The 20,801-nt window shown below is 40.0% G+C and overlaps 1 pseudogene; it reads left to right on the plus strand.

Annotated features, from left to right (window-relative positions):
* The first annotated feature begins 252 nt into the window (after positions 1 to 252).
* LOC139360888 (E3 ubiquitin-protein ligase makorin-1 pseudogene) overlaps positions 253 to 20,801 on the plus strand; it is a 29,012-nt pseudogene continuing 8,463 nt past the window's right edge.

The following is a 20,801-nucleotide window of genomic DNA, read 5'->3' on the forward strand; positions in this document are numbered from 1 at the left end:
CCCGGAAGTTCCGGGGCTTTGCTGTGTGGGATAAACAGCAATGGCGAGGCTGCTGCTCCGAGAACAACAGCCACAGCATTAGGAGCAGGAGCGACAGCAGCAGCAGCGGCCTCCCCGACCCAGGTCCCCGCAGTCACCAACTCATCCCCTGGGGCGGACGGAGGGGGCGGTGGCAGCGACGGCAGCCACGGCAGCGATGGCTGGGCAGCCATGGCAGTGGTGGCACAGCTGGACTAAACAGGTCACCTGCAGGTATTTTATGCATGGGGTTTGTAAGGACGAAGGTAACTGTGGATACTCGCATGACCTCTCTGACAGTCCGTATGGTGTAGTGTGCAAGTATTTTCAGTAAGGGTAATGTGTTTATGGTGACCGCTGCAGATATGAACATAGCAAGCCATTGAAACAGGAAGAAGCAACTGCTACAGAGCTAACTACAAAGTCATCCCTTGCTGCTTCCTCAAGTCTCTCATCCATAGGCGAAATGAATACAAGCGAAGATGAGTGAAGAAATTCAAACTTTGCAACTGTAGGAGCAGGTTCAGAGGACTGGGTGAATGCTATTGAGTTTGTTCCTGGGCAACCCTACTGTGGTCTTATGGGGCCTTCCTGCACGGAAGCACCCCTGCAGGGCCCAGTGACCAAGGAAGAATCAGAGGAAAAGCAAATTGCCTTGGAAACAAAGAAGCAGCTGTGCCCCCATGCTGCGGTGGGAGAGTGCTGATATGGGGATAACTGTGTGTATCTCCACGGAGATTCATGTGACGTGTGTGGGCCACAGGTCCTGCATCCAATGGATGCTACGCAGAGATCACAACATGTAAAATCGTGCATTGAGGCACATGAGAAAGACATAGAGCTCTCATTTGCTGTGCAGCACAGCAAAGACATGGTGTGCGGGATCTGCATGGAGGTGGTCTATGAGAAAGCCAACCCTAGCGAGCGCTGCTTTGTGGTCCTCTCCATCTGCAACCACACCTACTGTCTCAAGTGCATTTGCACATGGAGGAGGGCTAAGCAATTTGAGAGCAAGATCATAAAGTCCTGCCCAGAATACCAGATAACATCTAATTTTGTCATTCCAAGTGAGTACTGGGTGGAGGAGAAAGAAGAGAAGCAGAAACTCTTCAGACATACAAAGAGACAATGAGCAACAAGGCATGCAGGTATTTTGATGAAGGATGTGGGAGCTGCCCATTTGGAGGGAACTGTTTTTACAGGCCTGGGTAAAGAGGAGAGAGGAGCCACAGAGACACAAAGTGGGAACATTAAGCAGATATGGGGCTTAACAAAGGAATCACTTCTGGGAACTAATTCAGGAAAGAGAAGAGCAACCCCTTTGACAATGAAGAAGAGGTTGTCATCTTTGAGCTGGGTGAGATGTTGCTTATGCTTTTGGCTTCAGGTGGGGACGATGAACTGACAGACTGAAGATCGGTGGGAGTTGTTTCATGATGAGCTGGAAGATTTCTTATGACTTGGATCTATAACAACCTTGTGTGGCATGTGAACTGGTCTGCTAACCCCAGATAGCAGCTGTCCTCTGTGGTGGTGTGGCAGTGCCTGTGTTCTCTCCCAGGTAAGCCTGTCAACTCCAGGTGCTGTCATAAGAATTTTTACCCAGGGCCTGTCTGTCTTCTCAACCTCTCACCTTTCCCTGAGGAGCGTGTTGTTTTCCCTGTTGAAAAATGTTACAAAAATAGTCTTAAAGTTAGTTTTTTGTAACACGAATTTAACTGTCAGACAGTTAGTGTAGATGTGTTGCATCATCTGTTTTTCAACCAGATTGTGTTTACAGACTTTTCACACACTCATTTTGAGGACCCCAGGTTTAAAAGTAAAAGCAGTGGCCCTGCTTTGGGGTCCAAGAATAGGAGGGATGGGTAAAGGGACCTAAGCTGGCCAATAGCCTTTTGCTCCAGACATGGGACATAGATTCTTGAGGTTTCTGGTAAAATCTGCACTTCTATGTTTTTATATCCGTTCCCTACCCTATAATCCCTACCACGTGCACTTGTTCTGTGGTTTTGGTCTCTTGTTTAATTGCACACAAGTAATATTACTGGGTAACCAGAACCAGGTGTGAATGTGTTGAGATTTCTATTGTTTTGCATGATAGGAAAATTGAGAAAGAATACATATAAAAGATATAGAGGCATAATATCAATGGAAAGTTGGAAGTTGACTCCGAAGGGCTGACATGGTGTGTGTGAGTGTGGGTGTGTGATAAGCTTCTCATCCTTGCATAGATACAGTATTCTTAGCCTTAGCAGAAAAACTTGGTTTAGTGGTTTAAGCCTTGTGTGGCAGATAGATCTTAAAGGACAAAGCAGTATATTGGTAGTTGTCAATAAAGCAGTGCTAGCTCTGTCTATATATAGATAAATGGGGTTAGCCATAGAGGTTAAAACTACCTGTTTATCCTATATATTAACAAAAACTGGGTCTTGGATACACAGTTGTATTTAATGTTTTACAGCCTAGCCTTTCCAGTACAGGCACTTTCTGAAAAACCTTCATCCTCATTTGGGGCATTTTGTTGTCGGGTTTTTGTGTTTGATTTTGTGGGTATTTGCCTCATTCCACCCCTGAGCTTTCAGGTAGACAGATATGATTCAAAACTCTGTTCTAAGGTGTTTATTGTAGTGGGTAATGGGTTTCCAATAATAAGTCATACTTTTCCACTGAAGGGGAGGGCTCGGGAATCCATAAGACCAGCTAAAGTTAAGTTGTTGGAATAATTTGTTGATTGGAAATTTTACTTTTGTGTTTTGTCGCTCTGGTTCCTGAAAATGATTCGGGATGCTCCTGGTTTGTCCATCTACTGCTCTGATTCCTTGGATCCCACTTTTCGTAAAGTTCTTTCACTTTACAAAAAACAAATAATTGTTGCAGAGGTCTTTGTATTTTGGAGCTGCCCTTTTGTAAGAAGTGCTTTTCCCAAATGAAACAATTAAAAAGAAGTCTAGCTAGCAGCCTATTAATCTTTTCTATCCTTTCAAAGAAAAAAATTTTTATTTTGTTGATTGTATTTATTTATTTTGCTCTCCATTTTATTCAGTTCTGCTCTGATTTTAGTTATTTCTTTTCTTCTGCTAGCTTTGAGTTTAGTGCTTTTCTGAGTTTGTAGTCCCTTTAGGTGCTACATTAGGTTGTTAATTTGAGATATTTCTACTTGATGTAGACGGTAAGCACTATACTTTTGCCACATCCTTGGGGTTTTGGTGTGTTGTGTCTCTATTTTCATTTGTTTCAAAGTTATTTTTGATTTCTGCCTTAATTTTGTTATTTCTTCTACATTCATTCAGGAGCAAGTTATTTAGTTTTCATGTATCTGTATGGTTTTGAGAGTTCCCGTCAGTATTGATTTCTATTTTTATTCCACTGTGATCTGAGAAGATGCTTGCTATGATTTTGATTTTTTAAAATTTGCTGAGACTTGCCTTTTGATGCATATGTGGTCAATCTTAGAGTATGTTACATGTGGAAATGAGGTCTGGTTGTTGGATGGAATATTCTGTAAATGTATGTTAGGCCCAACTGGTCAAGTGTCAAATTTAAGTCCAGAATTTGTTAGTTTTCTGTCTTGATGATCTCTCTAATACTTTCAGTGGGGTATGGAAGCCCCCCATTGTCACTGTGTGGCTGTCTAAGTCTTTTCCTAAGATTAGTAGTGATTGTTTTATAAATCTGGGTGCTCCAACGTTGGGTGCATATATATTTAGGATAGTTATGTTGGGAACAGGCCCCCCCAAATCTGGCCATAAACTGGCCCCAAAACGGGCCATAAACAAAATCTCTGCAGCACTGTGACATGTTCATGATGGCCATCATGCTCACACTGGAAGGTTGTGATTTTACCGGAATGTGGGCAAGGAACACCTCGCCCACCCAGGGCGGAAAACTGCTTAAAGGCATTCTTAAACCACAAACAATAGCATGAGTGATCTGTGCCTTAAGGTCATGCTACTGCTGCAGATAACTAGCCAGACCCATCCCTTTATTTTGGCCCATCCCTTTGTTTCCCATAAGAAATACTTTTAGTTAATCTATAATCTATAGAAAAAATGCGTATCACTGGCTTACTGTTAATAAATATGTGCGTAAATGTCTGTTCGAGGCTCTCAGCTCTGAAGGCTGTGAGACCCCTGATTTCCCACTCCACACTTTTATATTTCTGTGTGTGTGTCTTTAATTCCTCTAGCCCCGCTGGGTTAGGGTCTCCCCAACTGAGCTGGTCTTGGCAAGTTAAATCTTGAATCACACACTTTATCATTATGTAATGCTGTTCTTTGTCCTTTTTTACTGTTGTTGGTTTAAAGTCTGTTTTATGTGATACAAAGATAATGACCCCTGCTGTTTTTTTGATTTCTAATTGCATGATAGATCTTTCTCTATCCCTTTAAACTGTGCCAGTAGGTGTCATTACATGTGACATGTCTCTTGAACACAGCAGAAGGTTCAGTCTTGTTTTCTTATCTAATTTACCACTCCATGACTTTTAAGTGGAGGATTTAGGTCATTTACACTCAAGCTTCATATTGATATGTAAGGTTTTTTTCCTGTTGTGGTATTCTTAGCTAGTTGCTTTGTGGTCTTGATTGTGTAGTTGCTTTATAGGGTCTGTGGGTTATGTACTTATGTGTGCTTTTGTGGTAACAAGTATTATTCTTTTTTTTTTTTTTTTTTTTTGAGACGGAGTCTCACTCTGTCACCCAGGCTGGAGTGCAGTGGCCGGATCTCAGCTCACTGCAAACTCTGCCTCCCGGGTTTAAGCCATTCTCCTGCCTCAGCCTCCTGAGTAGCTGGGACTACAGGCACCCGCCACCTCGCCCGGCTAGTTTTTTGTATTTTTAGTAGAGACGGGGTTTCACTGTGTTAGCCAGGATGGTCTCGATCTCCTGACCTCGTGATCCACCCGTCTCGGCCTCCCAAAGTGCTGGGATTACAGGCTTGAGCCACCGCGCCCGGCCACAAGTATTATTCTTTCATTAACATGCTTAGAATTCCCTTAAGCATCTCTTGTAGGGCCAGTCTGGTGGTGATGAATTCTCTTAGTGATTGCCCGTCTGGCAAAGATTTTATTTCTCCTTTGTTTATGAAGCTTAGTTTAGCAGGGTGTGAAATTCTTGACTGGAATTTCTGTTCTTCAAAAATGTTGAAAATAGACCCCTAATCTATTCTGGCTTATATGGTTTCTGCTGAGAAGTCTACTGTTAGTCTGATGGGATTCCCTTTATGGGTAATATGACTCTTTAGCTGCCTTTAAGATTTTTTATTTTGTGCTGACCTTGGAAACTGATGACTATGTGCCTTGGGGATAGTCATCTTGTATAGTATCTTGCAGGAGTTCTCTGTGTTTCTTTTATCTGCATGTGGACCTCTCTAGTAAGATTGGGGAAATTTTCCTGGGTTATATTCTCAAATATGTTTTCTAAGTTGTTTACTTTATCTTCTGTTCTCTCAGGAATGCTAATGAATTGAAGGTTAGATCACCCTGCATAATCCTATATTTCTCAAAGGCTTTTCTTAAAAAATTGTATTTTAGGTACAGGGATACATGTGCAGGATTGTTATATAGGTAAATTGTACGTCATGGAGGTTGGGTGTACACATTGTTTCATTACCCAAGTAATAAGCATAGTACCTGATAAGCAGTTTTTGATCCACAGCTTCCTCCCACCCTCCACTGTCAAGTAGGTGCTGGTGTCTGTTGTTCTCTTCTTTGTAGTCACATGTACTCAATGTTTAGCTCCCACTTGTAATAGAGAACATATGCTATTTGGTTTTTTGCTCCTACATTAGTTTGCTTAGGATAATGAACTCCAGTTCCATTCATGTTGCTGCAAAGGGCATGCTCTTGTTCTTTTTTATGGCTGTGTGGTATGCCATGGTGTATATGTACCACATTATTTTTATCCTGTCAGCATTGCTAGGCATTTAGGTTGAATTCATGTCTTTGTGATTGTGAATAGTGCAATGATGAACATACACATTCATGTGTCTTTATGGTAGAACAGCTTATATTCCTTTGTGTATTTGCCCAATAGTTGGATTGCCGGGCCAAATGATAGTTCCATTTTAAGGTATTTGATAAATCTCCAGACTGCTTTCTACAATAACTGAACTAATTTACATTCCCACCAGCAGTGTATAAGCATCCCCATTTCTCTGCAACCTCACAAGCATCTGTTGTTTTTTTTTTTTTAATAGCCCTTCTGATGGGTGTCAAACATGGTATGTTTTACCATTTCATGTCAAGCATGGAATGTATTACCATTTCTTTATGTCATCTCTGATTTGCTTCAGCAGTATTTTGTAGTTCTCCTTGTAGAGATCTTTAACCTCCCTGGTTAGCTGTATTCCTAGCTATTTTATTCTTTTGTGGCTGTTGTGAATGGGATTGTTTTCTTTTCTTTTTTTTTTTTTTTTTTTTTTTGAGACGGAGTCTTGCTCTGTCACCCAGGCTGGAGTGCAGTGGCCGGATCTCAGCTCACTGCAAGCTCCGCCTCCCGGGTTCACGCCGTTCTCCTGCCTCAGCCTCCCGAGTAGCTGGGACTACAGGCGCCCGCCACCTCGCCCGGCTAGTTTTTCTGTATTTTTTAGTAGAGACGGGGTTTCACCGTGTTAGCCGGGATCGTCTCTCGATCTCCTGGCCTCGTGATCCGCCCGTCTCGGCCTCCCAAAGTGCTGGGATTACAGGCTTGAGCCACCGCGCCCGGCCGGGATTGTTTTCTTGATTTGGCTCTCAGCTTGGAGATTGTTGGTGTACAGCTTATTAATAATAATTGTTTTAAATTTCTGATCGTACAATTCCAATATCACTACCATATCTGAGTGTGGTTTTGATGCTTGCTCTGTCTGTTTAAATTATGTATTTTGACTTTTATTATCCCTTGTAACTTTTTTTTTTTTTTTTTTTGAGACGGAGTCTCACGCTGTTGCCCAGGCTGGAGTGCAGTGGCGCGATCTCGGCTCACTGCAAGCTCCGCCTCCCGGGTTCCCGCCATTCTCCTGCCTCAGCCTCCTGAGTAGCTGGGACTACAGGCGCCTGCCACCGCGCCCGGCTAATTTTTTGTATTTTTAGTAGAGACGGGGTTTCACTGTGGTCTCGATCTCCTGACCTTGTGATCCGCCCGCCTCGGCCTCCCAAAGTGCTGGGATTACAGGCTTGAGCCACCGCGCCCGGCCTCCTTGTAACTTTTTTTAACAGCTAGACAGAAGGTACTGGATAAAAAGAACCCCGGTAAGTGTTTTTTCAGTGGTTTGATGGTAAAGTGTGGGGGGAAGGGAAGTGGTCTGTGGTTCTATAAATTAGGTCTTAGCCTGTGCTTCTAAAATGTGAACCTCACCAATGCTTCTCAATCCCTTCTCCCTGGGATAGGATGGCTAGAGTAATACTGAGTTTGATTTTTTTTTTCTTTCCTTCTGTGGAAGCCTCCAGGGGGCTAGGTTTGGGTATTTTCTTCTCCCAAGTCAGTTAGACTCTGATAAAATGCTAATAGTTTAGGCTCTGGTAAGATAGTTTCTCTTTAGGGCAGGCCTTATTATGAAAAACAAAATACTCTGGCATATTAAAAAATGGTTTCTTTTTTCCTTTCCTTTTCAGAAGCATGGGACGATTTTTTCCCCAATATTCACTGTGAGAATCTGTGAGGTAAACTCATAACTGTGTTTCCCTATTATTAGACATATCCCCGGAGTTTTTACTCCCAGACTTGGCCACTCGAAGCCTCCAGTAATTTGTCAATTACAGTTCAGGTTTTTCTACCCTGGTACTGGTTCATGTTGAGGTTCTGCTTTGAGGTTTTTGCTCCAGTAAATTATGATTCTCTGTATTCATCTGTCTGCCTCTCTGATTTGGGGGACAGTAATTTTCCCTTTGATTTTACTTTTCCTTGAAAGTAGAATGCAGCAAAAAAAAAAAAGGGTTCAATTTGGTTGGGTTTCAATTTAATGAAAGTTTTGTTGTATCTGCTTAATGGGTTAATAAAAGCAACTTTAGCACTAGGAAAAAAATTATTTTTTTGTCTCAGTTTTTTGTGTTCTTTCTTGTTTGTTTTCATATATGAACTTAAAGGTCAATTTTAGTGATACTGCAAATTCTTGGCATTTTTATTAGGATTCCAGTTGTGTTTTAAATTTTTCCTCATACTTTTTGCATATTTCTTATTAAATATACTTATAGGTAATCTTATTTAAAATTATTTTACATGAGATACTCTCTACTATATTTTTTCAATCAACAACAGTTTATTTTAATTTTATGTCAGAAAGTTTTAACAGCAAAAATTTTAACATGTGATGTTAGAAATGTTTTCATAAGATCAAATTTATTGTAAACATGTGTTTACACTTTGTGTTGAAATCCATTTAAACTTGCATTTTACTTTATTTTTAATTTTTGAAACACCAATATTTTAATTTACTTATTTAAATTATTTTATAAATTTCAACTTCTATTTTAGATTCAGGGGTACATATGTAGGTTTGTTACACTGGTATATTGTGTGATACTGAGGTTTGGGGTTATGATTGATCTTATCACCCAAGTAGTGAGCATAGTACCCACTAGGTAGTTTTTCAATTCTTCCACTCCTCCCTGCTCCCCTCTTATGGAGTCCCCAGTGTTTATTGTTCCCATCTGTGTCCATGTGTCCCAAATCTTTAGCTCCCACTGATAAATGTGAAGATGGAGTATTTGGTTTTCTGTTCCTGTGTTAGTTCACTTTGGATAATGACCTCCAGCTGCATCCGTGTTGCTGCAGAGGACACGATTTCATTCTTTTTTATGGTACATATTTTCTATGGTATATATGTACCACATTTTCTTTACCTAATCTACCATTAATGGGCATTTAAGCTAATTCCGTGTCTTTTATATTGTGAATACTGCTGCTATAAACATACAAGTGCATACGTCTTTTGGTGGAATGATTTATTTTCCTTTGGGTGTATACCCAGCAATGGGATTGCTATGTTGAATTGGTAATTCTGTTTTAAGTCCTTTGAGAAATCTCCAAATTGCTTTCCACAGTGGCTGAACTAATTTACATTCTCACCAACAGTGTGTAAGAGTTCCTTTTGCTCCACAGTCTCACCACCATCTATTATTTTTTTGACTTTTTAGTAATAGCCATTGCAATGGATGTGAGATGATATCTCATTGATTTGTATTTTTTTTCTTACACTTTTATTTTAGATTCAGAGGTACATGTGCAGGTTTCTCATATAGGTAAACTCATGTCACGGGAGTTTGTTGTACAGATTATTTTGTCACCCAGGTACTAAGCCTAGTACCTAATAGTCATATTTTTCTGATCCTCTCCCTCCTTCCAACCTCCACCCTCAAGGAGATGCCTGTGTCTGTTTTTTTCCCTTTGTGTCCATGTATGTTCATCGTTTAGCTCCCACTCGTACGTGAGAACATGTGGTATTCAGTTTTCTGTTCCTGCATTAGTTTGCTAAGGATGATGGCATTCAGCCCCAATTATCATTAATTGCAAAGGACATGATCTCATTCTTTTTTATGGCAGCATAGTATTTCATGGTGTATATGTACCACATTTTCTTCATCCGGTCTACCATTGATGGGCGTTTAGGTTGATTCCATGTCTTTGCTATTGTAAATATTACTGCATTGAACATACACATATATGTATCTTTATGATACAATGATTTATATTTTGGGTGGTATATACCCAGAAATGAGATTGCTGGGTTGAATGGTGGTCCTGTTTTTAGTTCTTTAAGGAACTGCCACACTGCTTTCCACAATGGTTGAACAAACTTGCACTCCTGCCAACATTGTATAAGTGTTTCCTTTTCTCTACAACCTCACCAGCATCTGTTATTTTTTTACTTTTTAGTAATAGCCATTCTGACTGGTGTGAGATAATATCTCATTGTGGTTTTGATTTTCATTTTGCTTATAATCAGTGATACTGAGCTTTTTCGTATGCTTGTTGGCTGCATGTATGTCTTTTGAAAGGGGTCTGTTCATATCCTTTGTGCACTTTGTGTGGTTGTGTGTGTGTGTGTGTGTATGTATGTGAGCAAACAAGGCTGTTTATTTCACCTGGGTGTAGGTGAGCTGAGTCCGAAAATGGAGTCAGCCCCTTTGTGCACTTTTTAATGGGGTTGCCTGTTTTTTTCTTATAAATATGTTTAAGTTATTTATAGATGCTAGATATTAGACATTTGTCAGATGCACAGTTTGCAAATATTTTCTCCCATTGTGTAGGCCGTCTGCTTACTCTGTTGATAGTTTCTTTTACTGTGAAGAAGCTCTTTAGTTTAATTAGATTCCATTTGCCAATTTTTGCTTTTGTTGCAATTACTTTTGGTGTCTTTATCATGAAATCTTTGCCAGTTGCTATGTTCAGATTGGTATTGCCTAGGTTGTTTTTGAGGGTTTTTATAGTTTTGGATTTTACATTTATTAATCCATCTTGAGTTGATTTTTGTATATGATGTAAGGAAGGGAACCAGCTTCAGTCTTCTGCATCTGGCTAGCCAGTTATCCCAGCACCATTTATTGAATGAGGAGTCCTGTCCCCATTGATTGTTTCTGTCAGCTTTGTCAAAGATCAGATGGTTGTGGGTGTGCAGCCTTATTTCTGGACTATCTATCCTGTTTCATTGGTCTATGTGTCTATGTGTCTGTTTTTGTACCAGTACCATGTTGTTTTTGTTACTGTAGCCCTATTGTATAGTTTGAAGTCAGCTAATGTGTTGCCTCCACTTTTGTTCTTTTTGCTTAGGATTGCCTTGGTTGTTCGTGCTCTTTTTTGGTCTGTATGAACTTTAAAATAGTTTTCTCTAGTTTTGTGAAGAATGTCAATGGCAGATTTATAGAAATGGCATGGAATGTACAAATTGCTTTGGGTAGTGTGGTCATTTTAATGATATTGATGATTCCTATCCATGAGCATGAAATGTGTTTCTTTTTATTTGTGTCATCTCTGATTTCTTTGAGTAGTGTTTGTAATTCTCATTGTAGAGATCTTTCACCTCCCTGGTTAGCTGTATTCCTAGGTATTTTACTCTTTTTGTGGCAGTTGTGAGTGGGATAGCATTCTTAATTTGGCTCTCCACTTGGCTTTTGTTGGTGTATAGGAATGCTAGTCATTTTTGTACATTGATTTTGTATCCTGAAACTTGTTGAAGTTATTTGTCAGGTTAAGGAGCTTTTGGGCTGAGACTATGAGGTTTTCTATATGTAGAATCATTTCATCTGCAAACAGGGATAGTTCAACTTGCCGTCTTCCTATTTGGATGCCTTTCATTTTTTTCTCTTGCCTAATTGCTGTTGCTAGGACTTCCAATATTATGTTGAATAGGAGTGGTGAGAGAGGGCATCCTTGTCTTGTTCTGGTTTTCAAGGCGGAATGCGTCCAGCTTTTGCCCATTTAGTATGATGTTGGCTGTGGGTTTGTCATAAATGACTTATTATTTTGAGGTATGTTCCTTCAATATGTAGTTTATTGAGAGTTTTTAACATGAAGGACGTTGAATTTTGTTAAAAGCATTTTCCACATCTACTGAGATAATCATGTGGTTTGTGTTTTTAGTTCTGTTTATGTGATGAATCACATTTATTGATGAGTATATGTTGAAGCAACTGCATCCCAGGGATAAAGCATACTTGATCATGGTAGATTAGTTTTTTGGTGTGCTGCTGGATTTGATTTGCTAGTATTTTGTTGGATGTTTGCATCAATGTTCATTAAGGGTATTGGCCTGAGGTTGTCTTTTCTGTTGTGTCTTTGCCAGGTTTTGGTATCAGGATGATGCTGGTCTCAAAGAATGAGGTGGGGAAAAGTCCCTTCTCCTCAAGTTTTTGGAATGGTGTCAGTAGGAATTGTATCTGCTCATCTTTTTACATCTGGTAGAATTTGTTATGAGTCCATCTGCTCCTGGGCTTTTTTTCTGATTTGTAGGCTATTTATTACTGATTCAATCCTGATTAGTGGTAACATCCCCTTTTTCATTTCTAATTCTATTTGCATCTTCTCTCTTCTTTATTAGTCTAGCTAGCAGTGTATTTATATTCCTGTTTTTTTTTTCAAATAACAAATTCCTGGCTTTGTTAAAATTTTTAATGGATTTTTGTGTCTCAATCTTCAGTTCAGCTCTGATTTTGGTTATTTCTTGTTTTCCACTACCGTTGGGTTCAGTTTGTTCTTGCTTCTCTAGCTTTTCTTCTTGGGATGTTAGGTTGTCAATTTAAGATTTTCTAACTTTATGATGTGAGTGTTAGTGCTATAGATTTTCCTCTTAACACTGCCTTAGCTGTGACCCAGAGATTCCACTATGTTGTATTTTTGTTCTCATTAGTTTCAAGAACTTTATTTCTGCCTTAATTTTATTATTTACCCAAAAGTCATTCAGAAGCAGACTGTTTAATTTCTATATAATTGTATGGTTTTGAGCAATTTTCTTAGTCTTGATTTCTACTTTTATTATGCTGTGGTCCAAGAGAGTGGTCAAAATGATTTTAGTTATTTTACATTTGCTGATTGTTTTATGTTTGAGTGTGTGGTCAATATTAGAGTATGTGCCATGTGGCATGAGAAGAATGTATATCCTGTTGTTTTGGGGTGGACAGTTCTGTAGATGTCTGTCAGGTCCATTTGGTCTAGTGTTGAGTTCAGGTCCTGCATATCTTTGTTAATTTTCTGCCTTGATGTATACTGTCTAGTACTGTCACTAGGGTGTTGGTGTATCCAACCATTATTGTGTGGGAGTCTACATTTATTTGAAGGTCTCTAAGAACTTGCTTTATGAATCTGGGTGCTCCTTTGTTGGGTGCATACATATTTTGGATAGTTAGATCTTTGTCTTTATTGATCCTTGTTGGTTTAAAGTCTGTCTGAAATCAGGATTGCAACCTCTGCTTTTTTTTTTTCTGTTCTTCATTTGCTTGGTAGATTTCTCTTTTTCCGTTTATTTTGAGCCTGTGGGTGTCATTGCATGTGAGTTGTGTCTCTTGAAGATAACATAGTTTTGGGTCTTGCTTCTTTATCCAACTTGCTACTCTGTGCCTTTCATTTGGGGTGTTTAGCTTATTTACATTCAAGGTTAGCATTGGTATGTGTGGATTTGATTCTGTCATCATGTTGTTAGCTCTTTATTTTGCAGACTTATTTGTGTGATTGCTTTATCATGTCACAGGTCTGTGTACTTAAGTGTTTTTTTGTAGTGGCTGGTAATGGTCTTTCCTTTCCATATTTAGTACTTCTTTTAGTAGTTCTTGTAAGGTAGGTCTGGTGGTAACAAATTTCTTTAGCATTTGCTTGTCTGAAAAGGATCTTATTTCTCCTTCGTTTATGAAGCTTAACTTAGCTGGATATGCAGTTCTTGGTTGGAATTTCTTGTTTTTAAGAATGTTGAATATAGGCCCACAATCTCTTCTGGCTTTTAGGATTTCACCTCAGAGGTCCACTGTTAGTCTGATGGACTTCCCTTTGTAGATGACCGGTCTTTTCTTTCTAGGTGCCTTTAACCTGTTTTTTTTTCATTTCAACCTTGTAGAATCTGATGATTATGTGTCTTGTGGATGATCTGGTGAAGTATTTTGTGAGGGTTCTCTGCATTTCTTGAATTTGGAGGTTGGAATATCTAGTTAGATTGGAGAAATTTTTATGGATCATATGCTAAAATAATGTTTTCCAGGTTGATTCCATTCTCCCTATCTCTTTCAGGGACACAAATTAGTTGTAGATTTGGTCTTTTTACATAATCCCGTATTTCTCAAATATTTTGTTCATTCCTTTTTATTATTATTATTATTCTTGTCTGTCTTGTTTCAGAAAGCCAGTCTTAAGCACTGAGATTTTTTCCACTCCTTAGCCTATTCTACTGTTAATACTTGCAATTGCATTATGAAATTCCTGTAGTATGTTTTTCAGCAATATTAGGTTGGGTTATGTTCTTTTCTATACTGGCTATTTTGTCTATCAGCTCCTGTATTATTTTATTGTGATTCTTAGCTTCTTTGGATTGTGTTTCAATGTTCTTCTAAATCTTGATGATCTCCATTCCTATCTATATTCTGAATTCTATTTTTGTCATTTCAGCCATCTCAACCTGGTTAAAAACCCTTTGCTGCAGAACTAGTATAGTCATTTGGAGGAAATAAGGCACTTTGGCACTTTGGCTTTTTGAATCTTCAGAGTTCTTGTGCTGGTTCTTTCTCAACTTTGTGGACTGATGTTTCTTCAGTCTTTAAGGTTGCTGTCTTGTGGATTTTTTTCTTTTATCCTGTTTGATCACCTTGGGGATTTGATTGTAGTACACAGTGTGTTCAGTTGACTGGCTTCATTACTTGAAGATTTTAGGGTGCCAAGGAAAACTTGGGACTCCTGGACTGTATGCTCTGTCTCTGGGGAAGTGGTAGCAGGCTCCAGATTTGACCTCTGGCTCCTTGAGGTAAGGAACCTTCTCTGCTGGAGGGGCTGAGGTGTTCCCAGATGCTGGTCACAACACTCCAATGGTTGGTACCAGCCAAAGCATTTTGCAGGGTAGTGGCAGTGGGATCGTCCTTGTTTGCATATGCTGGCAGCAGTGGCAGTAGCAACACAGCAGGTTTCTTGCTTGTTGGCAGTGGCAAGGTGGTAGCAGGCACAGGGGTGCTAGCCTCCATGTAGGCTTTTGCAGCCACAGTGGTGGCAGTATGGCTCATGGGCAGGGGCCCCTGCTGGGGACTGTGCAAGTATTCGTGACAGTGGTGGTATTAACATGGGGGTGAGGTGCTGGTGGTTGCAGGACTGTGTGCACCTTCTGTATGCATTCACGCTGGCACTGGTGGCTGCTCAGGGCTGGAGGTGGGTTAGCTGTTTTCTGTGCCTAGTTTTGTCTTGGCAGCCTCAGTGCAGGGGCAGGGCACTGGTGGGGGTGGGGCTGATGGGCTCCATGCCCACCAATGCTCCCATGACAGTGGCGGTGCAGGGGTGGGAGTGGGTGAAGTGCACTCACACCAACAGCAGTGGCATGGCAAGGTGCATGCACACACATGCACTGGTGGGGAAGGAAAGGAAAGGAAAGACTAGATCGGCTCATGCACACATGTGCTGGCAAAGTGATTGGGTGATGGGGATGGGCAAATATCTGGAGGCAAAGTGGTATGTGGGAGACTCTGCAGTTGAGGAATGGTACAGGTCGGCTGGTGTGTCCACTGGGGCTGCTCTGCTGGAGCACTCTGCTGTCAGGTGTGGTCTGCCAGTGCTGGAGCTAATGATGTGGCACCCCAGGAGGTACCTGGGGGCTGCACTGCAAGCAGGTGTGGCTAAGCTGGGGCCCTAGGAGAGGCTAGCAGACCAAGGAGTGCTCTGGTCGGACTAGCCCCATCTCATGGGCAAGACTGCCCTTCAGAGTTCAGGCCCAACAGTTCCCCTAGGGCTAAAATCTATGGGAGCAAGTCAAGCCTAAGTGGATGGGTGTCCCTGACCATGCTCCATTACAGAGACTCTCACATCGAATCCTCTAGGCTCCATACTGGCTGGAGTTCTGCCTCTACCACTTCCCTAAGCAGCTTTCCCTGCCAGCCCAAGTTTCTGTGGTGGTCAAGGGGTGTCCTCCTGCTGGAATTCCAGAGGGCTGTGGTGAGAGCAGGTTGCTCCTTGCCTGTTCAACTCATCCCCTCTGCAGGAGTTGTTTGGGGCCAGGAATTAATCCTGGTGCACCGTAGCTTGGTGCAGGGTTCCCAGCTTCCTCCCTGTTTTTTCTTCCTCTTTGTCTTCCCTTCATCCACTCTCAATGCTTTCCCTCTGAAGATCTGCTAGGAGTGTACCAGTCTTCCCAATATCCTGGCCTGTCAGTGGGAGATGTTCCTCCCGGCTGCATTCAGCTTCCTCCCCTTTTTGTCTTCTTCTTTGTCTTCCCTTCATCTACTCTCAATGCTTTCCCTCTGAAGATCTGCTAGGAGTGCACCAGTCTTCCCAATGTCCCGGCCTGTAAGTGGGAGATGTTCCTCCTGGCTGCATTTAGACAACCATCTTGGAACAGGAATATTTGTGCCTCCAACGGGCTGGTTTCCTCACCTTTTAATCCTCAGAATTGTGATTTTTTCTTTGCTTTCCTTTCTAAAGTACTTCTGCTTTGGTGGAGCACTATTTTTCCCTTTAATCCTCTTCCCTTCTTTCCTTTATGTAAGTCAAATGAATCTCCCATTTATCCTAAACAACCTCAGAGAGAGCCTAGTTTGTTCCTTTTGTTGTTGTTCAACTTATTATTTTAGTAAAATCAGAATAAACATAGCATATGCACTGCTAGCATCTAAAACTAATACAGTAAGCAATTACTAAACTTACAGTGACTAGAGGTTCAATGATTACATTCAGCAATTCCATTCTTTATTTACTGAAAATATTGCTGGCTGATAAAACTGAACGTAAAAGTCATTGATGATGGCAATACACAAAAATAACCACATTTGAGGATTGCAAATATGCCAGATTATCACTGAAAACCAAACCAAACAAAACACAAAACTAAACAAAACTCAGAGAACCTTTGTGGATGTGGGCACTTCATATCAGTGTTTAGAAGTGTTTCATTAATGTCTTATGACAAGTATATCAAAACCTTGGCATATTTTAATTTCAAGTTGACAATTTTGTCTTAAATTTTGTCAGAAAATTATAGCTATATTGCCAATGCTGAATCTGCTTAATTTGACCCAAGTTTAATAAGACTTAACATTAGAAGCTCACACTACCCCGAAATACATTATTTCTCATATGGTGACATGCAACATTCAAGTGCCAGTGTTTTTTGTACTGTCTTTTGGTCAAGTTTCTTTAACCTTTCAAAGAATCGTTTTTAAGCTTATAACAATAAATATTTGTCAAAAATGTTTAATAAATATTACACAACTAGCAGCAAAATATCTAAAATCTGTTGTGTGCAGATAGTTTTCTTCTCAACTATTATTCCATGCTCCCAAATTAAATTTTAGAATCTACTTCTTGACAAGCTGCATTCAACAATCTCCGAGAGACAAAATAAGATTGGAGGTTTGAGGATATGCATACAAGACATACATGTAAAAGTCTCTGAATGTGCAGTAAAATAAGAACTTTGTAAAACGTTATAGGTAAAATGTACAGGAGACTAAACCTATACTAAATGAAATAGCACCATAACAAATGACCTCAATACTGTCAAGTGCACCTATTTGTAAGTTTTAGAACAAGGCGCAATACACCTGAAAATCGATTGCACTTTAAGAAATTTTTGCCAACTTCTTATACCACTGTAAAGATTCATTTCTGGCCACAAAATCAGTACAGAACTCCAAGTGGGAGAGGCATTTTTAGTGGTGGGCAGTCACGTTTGGCCAAATTGAGCATAAGAGACTATAAATACAATGGAAACCTATGTAAATAAAATATACTAAAACTGCAGTATATAGAATGCACACCTTGTGCAGCTTAGTACATATTTACAACCTGTGTAATCTCAACTATTTCTGTTTGTTATCCTTAGATTTACAAAGTCTACATGTATAAGCCACTTTACATTTTGATGCAGCTTTAACAGAGCAATATGAATCTGCATTAAGTTAAAGCCTGCTGCATAATCCTTCCTGTTCATACTCCTTTTTTTTTTTTTTTCAATTTTACTTTAAGTTCTCAGATACTTGTGCTGAATGTGCAGGTTTGTTACATAGGTATACATGTGCCGTGGTGGTTTGCTGCACCTATCAACCTGTCATCTAGGTTTTAATCACTGCATGCATTAGATATTTGTCCTAATGCTCTCTGTCCCCTTTACCCCCACCCCCTGACAGGCCCTGGTGTGTGATGTTCCCCTCCCTGTGCCCATGTGTTCTTATTGTTCAACTCTTACTTATGAGTGAGAATATGCAGTGTTTAGTTTTCTGTTCCTGTGTTAGTTTGCTAAGGATGATGGTTTCCAGCTTCATCCATGTCCCTGCAAAGGACATGAACTCATTCTTTTTCTTATGGCTGCATAGTATTCCATGGTGTATATGTGCCATGTTTTCTTTATCCAGTCTATCATTGATGGACATTTGGTTGGTTCCAAGTCTTTGCTATTGTAAATAGTGCTGCAGTAAACATACATGTGTGTGTGTGTCTTTATAGTAGAATGATTTATAATCTTTTGGGAATATACTTAGTAATGGGATTGCTGGGTCAAATGATATTTTGGGTTCTAGATCCTTGAGGAATCACCACAAAGTCTTCCACAGTGGTTGAACTAGTTTACACTCCCACCAACAGTGTAAAAGTGTTCCTATTTCTCTGCATCCTTACCAGCATCTGTTGTCTCCAGACTTTTTAATGATTGCCATTCTAACTGGCGTGAGATGGTATCTCGTTGTGGTTTTGATTTGCATTTCTCTAATGACCAGTGCTGATGAGCTTTTTTTCATATGTTTGTTGGCTGCATAAATGTCTTCTTTTGAAAAGTGTCTGTTCATATCTTTTGCCCACTTTTTGATGGGGTTGTTGGTTTTTTCTTGTAAATTTGTTTAAGTTCCTTGTAGATTCTGGATATTAGACCTTAGTCAGCTGGATAGATTGCAAATATTTTTCTCCCATTCTGCAGGTTACCTCTTCACTCTGATGCTAGTTTCTTGTGCTGAGTGGAAGCTCTTTGGTTTAATTGGATCCCATTTGTCAATTTTCGCTTTTGTTGACATTGCTTCTGGTGTTTTAGTCATGAAGTCTTTGCCCATGCCTATGTCCTATTATTGCCTAGGTTTTCTTCTATTGTTTTTATGGTTTTAGGTCTTACATTTAAGTCTTTCTTTCCTTTTCTTTTTTTTTTTTTTTTTGAGATGGAGTTTCGCTCCTGTTGCCCAGGCTGGAGTGCAGTGGTGCCATGTCGGCTCCCTGTAACCTCCGCCTCGTGGGTTCAAGGGATTCTCCTACCTCAGTCTCCCAAGTAGCTGGGATTTCAGGCATCTGCCACCATGCTGGGCTAATTCTGTATTTTTAGTAGAGACAGGGTTTCTCCATGTTGGTCAGGCTGGTCTTGAACTCCCGACCTCAGGTGATCTGCCCACATCGGCCTCCCAAAGTGCTGGGATTACAGGCGTGAGCCTCCACGCATGGCCATGTTTAAGTCTTTAATCCATCTTGAGTTAATTTTTGTATAAAGTGTAAGGAAGGGGTCCAGATTATCTTTTCTGCATGTGGCTAGCCAGTTTTCCCAGCACCATTTATTAAATAGGGAATCATTTCTCCATTGCTTGTTTTTGTCAGATTTGTCAAAAATCAGATGGTTGTAGATGGTGGTGTTATTTCTAAGGCCTCTGTTCTGTTCCATTGGTCTATATGTCTGTTTTGGTACCAGTATCATGCTGTTTTGGTTACTGTATGCTTGTAGTATAGTTTGAAGTCAGATAGAGTGCTGCCTCCAGCTTTGTTCTTTTCGGTTAGAATTGTCTTGGCTATATGAGCTTTTATTTGCTTCCATATGAAATTTAAAGTAGTTTTTTCTAGTTCTGTGAAGGAAGTCACTGGTAGCTTGGTGGGAATAGCATTGAATTTATAAATTACTTTGGGCAGTATGGCCACTTTCATGATATTGAGTCTTCCTATCCATGAGCATGAAATGTTTTTCCATTTGTCTGTTTCCTCTCTTACTTCCTTGAGGAGTGGTTTGTAGTTCTCCTCGAAGAGGTCCTTTATGTCCCTTGTAAGTTGTATTCATAGGTATTGTATTTCTCTGTAGCAATTTTAAATGGGAGTTCACTGATGATTTGGCTCTCTGCTTGTCTATTATTGCTGTTTAGGAATGCTTATGATTTTTGCACATTGATTTTGTATCCTCAGACTTTGCTGAAGTTGCTTATCAGCTTAAGGAGTTTTTGGGCTGAGACGATGGGGTTTTCTAAATATATAATAATATCATCTGCAAACAGAGACAATGTGACTTCCTCTCTTCCTATTTGAATACCCTTTATTTTTTTCTTGCCTGATTTCCTTGGCCAGAACTTCCAATACTGTGTTGAATAGGAGTGGTGAGAGAGGGCATCCTTGTCTTCGGCCAGTTTTCAAAGGGAATGCTTTCAGCTTTTGCCCATTCAGTATGATATTGGCTATGGGTTTGTCATAAATAGCTCTTATTATTTTGAGATATGTTCCATGAATACCTAGTTGAGAGTTTTTAGCATGAAGGGATGTTGAATTTTACCAAAGGCCTTTTCTGTATATATTGAGATAATCATGTGTTTTTTGTCATTACTTCTGTTTATGTGATGGATTACATTTATTGATTTGCGTATGTTGAACCAAATTTGCATCCCAGAGATATAGCCGACTTGATCGTGGTGGATAAATGTTTTGATATGCTGCTGGATTTGGTCTGCCAGTATTTTATTGAGGATTTTCGCATCGATGTTCATCAGGGATATTGGCCTGAAATTTTTGTTGTTGTTGTTGTGTCTCTGCCAGGATTTGATATCAGGATGATGCTGGCCTCATAAAATGAGTTAGGGAGGAGTCCCTCTTTTTCTGTTGTTTGGAATAGTTCCAGAAGGAATAACACCAGCTTCTCTTTGTGTGAATCCTTCTAGTCCTCGGCTTTTTTTGGTTGGTAGGCTATTAATTACTGCCTCAGTTTCAGAACTTGTTATTGGTCTATTCAGGGATATGACTTCTACCTGGTTTAGTCTTGGGAGGGTGTATGTGTATAGGAATTTATCCACTTCTTCTAGATTTTCTCATTTATTTGCATAGAGATATTTATAGTATTCTCTGATTGTAGTTTCTATTTCTGTGTGATCAATGGTGATATCCCCTTTAAAAATTTGTATTGTGTCCATT

This window comes from Macaca nemestrina, chromosome X (genome assembly GCF_043159975.1).
Source record: "Macaca nemestrina isolate mMacNem1 chromosome X, mMacNem.hap1, whole genome shotgun sequence".
In the NCBI taxonomy this organism is placed as follows: domain Eukaryota; kingdom Metazoa; phylum Chordata; class Mammalia; order Primates; family Cercopithecidae; genus Macaca; species Macaca nemestrina.